The 10385-nt window shown below is 41.6% G+C and overlaps 1 pseudogene; it reads left to right on the top strand.

The window, feature by feature from the left end:
• Window positions 1–4914: 4914 nt before the first annotated feature.
• LOC144245833 (U2 spliceosomal RNA) lies at window positions 4915–5093 on the top strand (annotated as a pseudogene).
• Window positions 5094–10385: the final 5292 nt, after the last annotated feature.

The raw sequence follows: 10385 nt of genomic DNA, 5'->3' as shown, positions 1-10385 counted from the left end.
GAGCACCGCCAAGGAAAGGTGGAGGGGAAAGTGGGTGATTAATCACTGCCTGGGCTGACGGAAGTCACCGACATTGTGATTCCAGCGCAGTGTTAATGAGCTGCAGGGCCTGGTAACTCAGACAGCCGTCCCCCGGGGCCTACATTTGGTGGCCTTAATGATTCCTCTAGCCCAGCACTTGACTTCGGTTGGTCCCAAAATTGAATCTGAATTTTTTTCTTTCCTTTAGTGAGACTTTGTCCGAGTCCTTAAACAAATGTAGTGCTTTCACCCTCTAGCTGACTTTGGGCTGCCAGATGCCTTAGCTTTCTTTCAACCATATTTAAACATTTTTTTTAACGTTTATTTTTTGAGAGACAGAGACAGAGCATGAGCGGGGGAGGGGTAGAGAGAGAGGGAGACAGAATCTAAAGGAGGCTCCAGGTTCTGAGCTGTCAGCAGAGTCCCATGCGGGCCTCGAACCCATGAACTGCAAGATGATGACCTGAGCCCAAGTCAGATGCTTAACTGACTGAGCCACTCAGGCGCCCCTCAACCATATTCTAAAGTATTGTAATGAGCATCTCCTGTGTTATCAAGCGGAGATCACTTGGTTTCTCAGTGACAGAAAGTCTGTGGCTGCCCTTACTTCTTAAAATATTAGAGGCATAGGCTCTGTACTTAGAAGACCTGGGCTTCAGGCTCCATTCACTGTTGGGCGAGCGAGCTGCCTGTCTAAGCATCAGTTTCGTCGTCTGTAAAAATCATGTAAGGATAACGATTCAAAGAGTTTTCTTCAGGAGTAAATAAGAGATCCGTGTCCGGCACCGTGTCCAGCACATCCTGTTAGTTTTCTTCCCTTTTCCATGATTAATTTGCTTTAAAAACCTATTTTCACCCCCCTCCACGGTGCAATAAATGCTACATGAGCCTTTTAGAATTACAGGTAATTTTAAATTGTTGAGGTATGTATTAATTAGACTTAGTTATTATAACTCCTTATTCCAATCAATATTAAATTGCATGATAACAATTACTACCTCCTCTTTAATACTCATACGTAAAATCAGATGCTTCTATTCAACAGGCTGCTCTCAGTCCCTGGTGTGACCATAATTTTTCCGATTGTCTGTCCTGGACCTGTAATAGCGTAACACGTGATTCTCTACCCTGGGGCGGACCTCCGTCCCACACCTGCCTTTCGACCTGTATGTAGACCACACCTTCCTGAGATGAGCAATGCAGGCTTGTCATATGTGACACCACCTTCTCAAGTTTAAAATGTGCAGAAGCGACAGGAGGAGAATCTGAAGGTGGTAGAGCTCAGGGGACAGTCATGGTAACTCGCCCTCTCTGCCCTGAGAGCCACCCCCGGGAAAATCTTGGGAAAGGAAGCCTGTGGGGGTAGAGCATTGGTTGTCATGTTGAATGAAATTATTTCTGTCCGTATCATTTACAAGTAATTTTTCTTTACGTTTCAAAATGTTAGCTGAAATCAGGACTGTGGTACTATGGCCATTAAAGGTGTATGCCTGAGTTTTCCACATCATGGAGATTCCATAAGTTGTAGGAACAAACACATAGTTTAAAACTGGTCCTTCTGTATTTGAATCATGTCCCACCCATCACTAGTGAGGTCCAATGCCTAAGGGGACAGAATTTGAAAAGCAGACATTCAACAACCAGGCAGAGGCCACCCAGCTCCCAGAGGCAGAAGCAAAATGCCAAGACAGGTCCATTTCTCAACAAGCTGGTGACAGCTTTCCGGAAGGTCAGCCTCCCTCGTCAGCCTCCACCACCAGCCTCCAGCATAGGGCCCACCAGGACGCCCTGGCCTCTGGCCAGCCCCACCTGCTGGCCTCTTCCATAACTGCAGTCGTGCCTGCTCTCTCCTCTTAGACCTTCATACCTCATGCTTGAGCCCTTCCAAATGGAAATGCAATGAAACTTCCAGATTTTTCTGTGGCGATGGGACTGGAGGAATCTGCACTTTTATTTACAAAGTGTTTTCATGTTTGCAGCAACATTTCAAAGTGGGTAGAGGGGGCGCCTGGGTGGCTCAATTAAACATCTGACTTCGGCTGAAATCATGATCTCACGGTTAGTGGGTTCGAGCCCACGTCAGGCTCTGTGCTGACAGCCAGCTCAGAGCCTGGAGCCTGTTTCGGATTCTGTGTCTTCCTCTCTCTCTGACCCTCCCCTGCTCATGCTATGTCTCTCTCTCAGAAATTAAAAAAAATTTTTTAAAAAACATTAAAAATTTTTAGACAAAGTGGGTGGAGAAACTAATAGCAAAGAACAAGGATCTCTAAATATACCTAATTCGACTCAACTAGCTGCCAACGTGCCTCAGTTTCCTTCTACTATTCACGCTTTCAAATATTTGCACAAATGCTGAAGCATCTTTGAACCTTTCGGGTTTAACAGTTCTGATTTGGATGGAATCAATAGAAGGGGCAAAGTAGATGTAACCGTTATTGCTCTTTACTGGGTTGTATTTTGCCTTGTCAATTCTGAAGTTGTAACTTTTTTTTAATTAAAAAAATTTTTTAAATTTATTTTTGAGAGAGAAAGAGACAGAGCGTGAGTAGGGGAGGAGCAGAAAGAGAGACAGACACAGAATTCAAAGCAGGCTCCAGGCTCTGAGCTGTCAGCACAGAGCCTGACATAGGACTCGAACTCACGAGCCGAGCCGAAGTTGGATGCTTAACCAACTGAGCCACCCCGGCACCCCTAAAGTCAAAAAAATTTTGTTGTTCTATACTTTTTGGTTTAGGAGCTCATTAATAAGATAATATGGCTTTGTTTCTTCTTGAATTAAAAGTTTATTCTCCATGTTGCTGGATTGCAACAGTCCTGTCGATGGCTAAGCTCAGAACGCTCCAGTCACCTAAATCACTGTCTGAATAGATTTGAACCAGGAAAAGCAAGGGTGTTAAGGGAAGTTGATTGTTGTATATTTCTATTGATTTCTGATATAGAAAAGATTACTTCCCTTCCCAGGACACATTCAAATACAAGTGCTGATTTTGTAAAAAAGACAGTGCCTGATTTAACATATAAAATGCCTTAGAAGGTGCAAATCTGGTAAATTCATTACTTTCCAGACCTAGTGATCTGATCCCTTGTATCAACAGTTAGAGGCCAAGAACAATCCTTGTAAAAGAGAGTGGAGGTGGGCTCACATTACCTGGACCATTGTGACGTAGGCATGATTTTGAAATGCAAGCAAATTTTTCCTAAAATTTTTGTCATTGTCTCCTTTCTATTATCCAATAGCCTTCGTTAAAAATACGATAAATTCAGCAGCATGAAGAAAACGCTCTAATATAGAGCCACATTTCATTAGCTGTCCTTATAGTGGTAGTCGTTGTTATTCCTCAGAGTTATCTTAAACTTTGCCACCTGAGACCGTAAGCCCAATGCTCACAGAAGAAATAAAGATTCCACCTAGTCAAGGCTCAATGGGTGATGAGCGTGTGGTTACAGAGCCGGTGGAAAACAAAGCAACCCCAGAGGGAACATCTGTCATGTCTACTGAGGTGACCAGCCAAGAGCCAACTAGGAACCAGATACAAGCAATGTTACTGACTTGGGTGAGGGCCCCTCAGAGTCCAGTGGCACCAGCAACGCACCTGCTTGGGGATCCCACTGCCTGTAAGCGCACTCTGCTCCCTGACTTGACACTCAGACTCTCGGTTGACTTTCCAGTTTGAATTTTGCTTTTGTTCCGATAAGAATCTGTTTTTGTTGGTGTCCCTTCTTCACTCCTGCACCGTTTAAAGTTTGTTTATTTAGGGGCGTCTGGGTGGCTCAGTCGGTTAAGCGTCCGACTTTCGCTTGGGTCATGATCTCGCGGTTCGTGGGTTCGAGCCCCGCGTCGGGCTCTGTGCTGACTGCCAGCTCAGAGCCTGGAGCCTGTTTCAGTCTGTGACTCCCTCTCTCTCTGACCCTCCCCTGCTCACGCTGTCTCTCTCTCTCTCTCCTAGAAATAAAATAAATAAATAAATAAATAAATAAAAAGTCTTAGATCTGCATTTTAAAAAAAATAATAATAAAAAAATAAAGTTTGTTTATTTATTTATTTTGAGACAAAGAGAATGTGCATGCATGGGGAGGGCCGGAGAGAGGGAATCCCAAGCAGGCTCTGTGCTGTCAGCTCTGGAGCCCCGTGCAGGACTTGATCTCATGAGCCATGAGATCATGACCTGAGCCAAAATCAAGAGTCGGGCGCTCATCCGACTGAGCCACCCAGGCGCCCCACTTCTGCACCTTTTAGAATCCACCACTCTGCTTGGCTTTCATCCTATCACCCTGGATAAATGTGGAAATAAAAACTACTTCTCTGTGGTAGTAAGCCATAGCCTGACTCAGTGCTCAGGAATTGAGAAATGAATAGGATCTATTAGCATCTCCCATTTGATTTTCTTGCAGCAGGATTTTCCTCAGGGTTATAGCCATGTCCTACTGTCACATTTTTTTCCTTTGGAACCAATATTCTCTATTCTAGAAATTATGCATGAAGACTAAGTCTTCTTAGTTCAATACACATTGTGCAAAACTGAAAAAAAAGAACAGGGCTCAGCGGAGAATGTACAGAGAAAGCACCCTCTTAAGCAGGCAGAGCTAAATTAACTTTCTGGTCCCAACTCACACATTACCCATTTGTTTTGCTTTTATAGACTAAGATCACAAGAATCTTCAACAGAAGAAAGGCCAGGAGGGCTAGAATCTCACCAGATGGTGGTGTTTAATAATGGAGCAAAAAGAACTGATGACAAAGTCGGAAAACGACACAAAGAATATAAATATGGTGAGATGGCTCCCTCCATCCCAAATGAGCCTATTTGCCAAATATTTTCATTCCCCTTGTAACATTCATGGAAAAATACAGAATGTAGAATCACACATTACATCTAAAAATGTTCTGCTGGGATCGCTTCTCGGCCTTTTGGCTAAGATCAAGTGTAGTAAAAATGTTCTGCTGGTGACACTGTTATTCACTCTTTTTGTCATACGTGTCTTTAATAATAGATTGATGGGTATTAAAATCCCAAAAATATTTAGTAGGAGCTTATTTGACTTGTATCACCACTTTGATTCAAAAACAGATTTAAGGTGGTTTATAAGTTGAGAAGGAAACAAAGCCCAGTTGTGACAAACAAAGCCCAGAACTTTAGCTAGAACTAAGGAACTTGACGCCTCCGAAGCTCTCCATGCTTCCCCCGGGTGGCGTCAGTGTGCACAGCTGAGAAGCGGCTTCCCCACCGCTGCCTGCCAGGGGCACCTGAATGGTGGTGGGTAGAGGTAAAACTCAGAACTGGTTGGACAGGTAGCAAGCAGCCCACGTGTAAATAAACAGTCTTGAATCTGGGCAGAAAGATCTAGTTTGTATATCTTGGAGTCTTTGAATAGTTTGCCATCCGCACTGAAGCTTCTCTCCACATAAAAGTTACCTGCCCCCAAAGCCCCATCCTTCCCCACGCTCCATAGCCTGTACCGCCCAATTCACAAAGGCATACAGGAAAGGTATCCCAAGCCAGGATGCTCTTCATCACAGAAAATGAAAATAACTCTCATTAAAACTTGTTAGGCCCCTGCTCTGGGAAGTGCACAGTCACGGAGTGCCAATGCCAAGCCTCACCAGGGTCTTCCACTGGCCACATAAAGGTTCAGACCACCTGTAATTAGCACAAATTCAGAGCAATTACATATAAAAAGGTAAAGGAAGTATGGTAACTAGTAGCAATTGATGGTTACTAGGCCCTGTCTTTGTGCCAGATTCTGCTTTAAATGCTGTGCATACAGTATCTTATTTCATTTAAATCCTCGTAACAATCCTATAAAATAAATACTATTCTTATTCTACAGATAAGGAAACCACAGCTCGCTGAGGGTAAGTCCTTTGCCCCGGGGCCACGCAGAGTGCAGCTGAGGAATCAGTCTACTGGATTGACCATTCCGTGGTGCTGCCCCCCAGTGGGAAGAGCTGGTAATTAGCAAACCGGAATTCTGGCTCTTCCTCTTCATTTCTCCACAACTCTGTTTTCACCTCAGAGATGGGCTGGGCAAACATGATCCCCAAAGTCCTTTTTACTTCCAGCATGCCTAATTACGCCAGAGATAGGAAAATATGTTCAAATAGCAAATTGATTCTTAAGTATCCTGACTTTATGGCCAAAGTGATAGTAATTCATTCAGCCTGGATTTATAAATTACATATTAAGGCTAATCGGAGTGTCTTGCACTTTAGTCCTGAGAATATAATTATTGGGATACACATAAATCTCCATGAGGACCAGATCCAAGACTTCATCTGCCTTTGCCTTCCTCACACTGGAAACTGTCTTTCACACCAGAGGGCCTCCCAGATGACTAGTTCCTCCTCAGAGGTGAATGTAAGATTATTAAACCAGCTCTAACTCACTTCTTTTTTTGGAAAAAGAAAAGAAAAAGTGGAAACCATGGAGCTAGAATTGAATTTAAAGGTAATTTATGTAGTTCACTCTTTTTGTTTTATACGCGACTAAATTAGGCCCTGAGATAACATTCTTTTTATCACTATGTTGCTATTATTAATAATATGTAGCGATTATCACCATCTTCAACTTTTAAGGGGCTCCGACTGGCTAAGAATTTTTTTTTCATCCACTGCCAAGTATCCTAAGAAAAGAGCCCTCAAAAGCTCTCTGCTTTTTTTCTTCTGAGCTAGAGATTAGGAACCGCAACCCTCTGGCCATCTTGACCCACCCCCTACACACACACACACACACACACACACACACGCACACACACACACCACTCAAAATAAATTCCACCCTTAATTCTTAAATGATGGACAGTTTTCTTTTGCAGTGGGTTTTTGAAGAAAATTTTGTAGAAAAGTTTTGTTTTGCTTCTATATTTAAAGGAAGAAAACTGCGCACCATGTACACATACATGTGTGCATGTGCGTAAGTGCATATGTCCGTGTTGTAGGTGTGTGCTGTTTTTGCTCTATAGTTCACTGGTAGATGCAGCTGTCCATCAAAAAAAAAAAAGGATAAAAATGGTCATTTTGAAATTAATTTTAGTTTGGGTCTGTAGTCATTTTGTATGAGCCTTCTGTTATACATCCCTGGTTGGAGGTGCAAAAAAAGCTTTCTTAAAATGAAATGTTTTGTGGAAAAAATATTTGTCTCCTGGGCGAATCCTAACATCCAAGGTGGGAAACCTACTATAGTCATATCTGTAGTGCTTTCTGGTCAGGATGATCCAAACAGTCAGCCAAAACTCTGGGAAGAGAGAAAAGAACAGATCACATCCAAAGAATTCCTTTCAAACTGCATTGAAGGGTGAAGATAATACCCCAAAAAACTGCATGGAGTCCAGTTATGAAGAAAAAAATGTAAGCACATTTCTGTCAGATCCAGTTGGAATGCCCTTTAAATAGTTTTCAACAGTTCAGCAGAATATCAACTTTCAACCTCTATGAAAAGAGCTCATTTATATTGGACTAGTTCTCAAAGTTATGTTGAGGTACATCTAAAATGCTACTTTATTAGTATAATATGGAAGTCCAGAATAGATTTTTGTTCATGGAGCAATAACATAATTAAATAAAAAGAACTAAAAGACTGACATTCATTTTCTTATTTTGGAAAATATTTTAAAGGTTCTGCGTATGTAATACATACATACTGAACATATGCAGACTAAAATCAAACCATATAGACACCAGAAAAATGTATAAGGGAATTTTTTAAAGTAATTTTGGATGAAGGCCTTTTTCAACTTGACACAAAATCCAGAAGCCATAATGAAGAATAAAAACCAACATATTTTAATACATAAAAATTTAACACATCTGTGTAAGAAAAAACCACAATATTCAAAAACAAAAAAAAATCAGGAATCTGCAATGTATGTAGCATTAATCCTCATGATGGATTTAAAATGGTCACAAATTCTAGAACAGGCTTTCCATCAAGTTCTGGCCCTTTGTCCCCTCCCACTGAAGTGAGCCCCTGAGCCCGCTTTAACCACTGGAGTAGGAAAGATGCGTACTGATTTTTGGGCCCAGCTGGGCCTTAAGAGAGTGCAGGCTTTCCCTTCTTGTCTCCTGGTGTTACAGCAAATACTCGGTGCCCAAGAAGAGACAAGCCACATGCACTCAGGGAATCAGAAAAGACTATTTCACACCAGTGGCGGCCCAGCAGAGTCACCTCCAAAGGCTGAGCCCTGAGCCCTGGCGCTGGCCTTTTTTTATACTTGGCTAGCTTCCGGGTACTTGGAATCTTTCTATTGGCTGCACGGAGGGGGCACTATCAGTTGTGCTACATGGGCAGTTGACACAAGAGGCTGCTGCACAGAACACATGAAGAGGGAGAGGGACCCGCCGAACACACCCTTCCAGTCATCCCTGCCAAGGTGAAAGCCATGTGAGCAGAGCCACTATGGAACCTCTAGGTCATGCCAGCTTCCAGTTAGGTACCACCGAGTGACCCCAGGCAATGCTACTTAGAGCAGAAGAATCACACAGGAAGCCCTGCTTGAATTCGTAACCAACAAAACCATGAGATACAATAAAATGATGATTATGTTAACCACTAAATTGTCGAATGGCTTGTTATATAACAATAGATAACCAATATAATCCTTAATTTGTATAAACAGGTTTTATAAATCAATGAAAAGTAAAACATCTCAGTTGAGAGAGAGGAGATATTAACAAGCAAATTATGACAGAAATACAGTGATCATTAAACATATATAAAGAGTCTCAGACTCACTAGTAATCAAATAAGTGAGATTTCAGGGGTTTTTTTACCAACTGAAAAAATTACAAAAGCCCAATTCTGGTAAGGCTATAGGGAGCTAAGCACTGCCGTATATTATTTATGGAAATGGAAACTGGCAATCTTACAAGAGAACTTTCAGAAAGCCTCTTCAAGAGTGATGCAGAACCCAGGAAGAGAGACTAATAAATTGATGGTATGAAATACAAAACATCTCCAAGACAAAAGAAATACCATTAATTAAGGCAAAGTATATATTTATCAGTGGATTATTGACAGTGTTAGACTCTGCTCATGTAGGCACACTCTGTTCACCATTGTTAAAAACTAAAAATTCACCTGAGTAAGTTTAAAGCTCAAATTGGCTTTATTCAAGGATTCATGAATTGGCAAGCATCCCGTCTAGCAACAGGAAGGAGCTCTGCTGAGCTGTAGAAAGGGAAATGAATTTAAAGGCAGAAAGGGGCAGAAAAAGGAAATTATTAGCAAAAAAAAAAAAAATCCATTGTTTCAGGCAAGGCCACCCTTCTGAGGGGAATGGAAGGGGTCTATTTGGTGTGGATTAGGTCACTAGTGCTGAATGCGTAATTCCAGGTTCACTGTTTAAAGCATACGTCCTGGAAGAGGTTGAAACTACAATTAGGTTAGGTATTAGGTCTTGGTTTGCTGACATGAGGCTTAGCACAAGTGACTCCATATAGGGCCTGTTGTTTCTTTTTTAACACCATAGACATCATTAACTCAGTTCCCTTTATTTGGTACCTCCACCAACCCACAGCCTCGGAGTCCTCCACTAGTTCTTTTGTATGCGGCCACAGAAGAGAAACAGAGTGTGAAAGATGATGCAAGAAGATTTAAAGCCAAGCCTGGAAGTAGTGTACTTCACTTCTACCCATATTCCATGGTCACATCTCACTTCAGAGGAGGCTGATAAATGCGGTTCAGCTGTGTGCTCAGGAGAAAAAGGGCAATGGGGTTTGATAAACATAGCAGCATTTTCTCAGTGACCAAAAAAAAAAAAAAAAAAAAAGACAAACTAGAAGATTTTAGTAAATGTAGCACATAAAAAAATAATCTTCTTATAAAAAGAGCACCTATAAACCAGTAAAGGCATAGAAAAATAAAATAGGAATGCTCCAAAAAATATAAAGAAATTTAGGTGCACCTGAGTGGCTCAGTTCGTTAAGCATCCAACTTCAGCTTAGGTCATGATCTCATGGTTCATGGGTTTGAGCCCCATGCCAGGCTCTGTGGCTCTGTGCTGACAGCTCAGAGTCTGGAGCCTGCTTCAAATTCTGTGTTTCTCTCTCTCTCTGCCCCTCTCCCATTCACGCTCTTTCTCTCTCTCAAAACTAAGTAACCATGTTTTTAATTTAAAAAATATAAAGTAATTTGGAGAAAGGGAAATTTAAATGACAAATCAATCAACAACCTGACTCACAATCTGCTCTTTTAGATTTTGAAATCTTTTTTATTCTCTTTATTAAAATTTTCTAAAGTTTGTACGATATTCAGTATTCCTGAGTATATGGGTTAAAAATACCTTCACAAGCCGTTTCTGCAATTGTAAATTGGTCCATTTATTGGAGGGCAATTTGTCACTAAATTGGTACAGGCACATAACATTTA

This window comes from Crocuta crocuta, unplaced genomic scaffold, assembly GCF_008692635.1.
Source record: "Crocuta crocuta isolate KB4526 unplaced genomic scaffold, BGI_CrCroc_1.0 scaffold108, whole genome shotgun sequence".
NCBI lineage: Eukaryota > Metazoa > Chordata > Mammalia > Carnivora > Hyaenidae > Crocuta > Crocuta crocuta.
The sequence above is the reverse complement of the archived record's forward strand: the minus strand, read 5'-3'. Positions and strand labels throughout refer to the sequence as shown.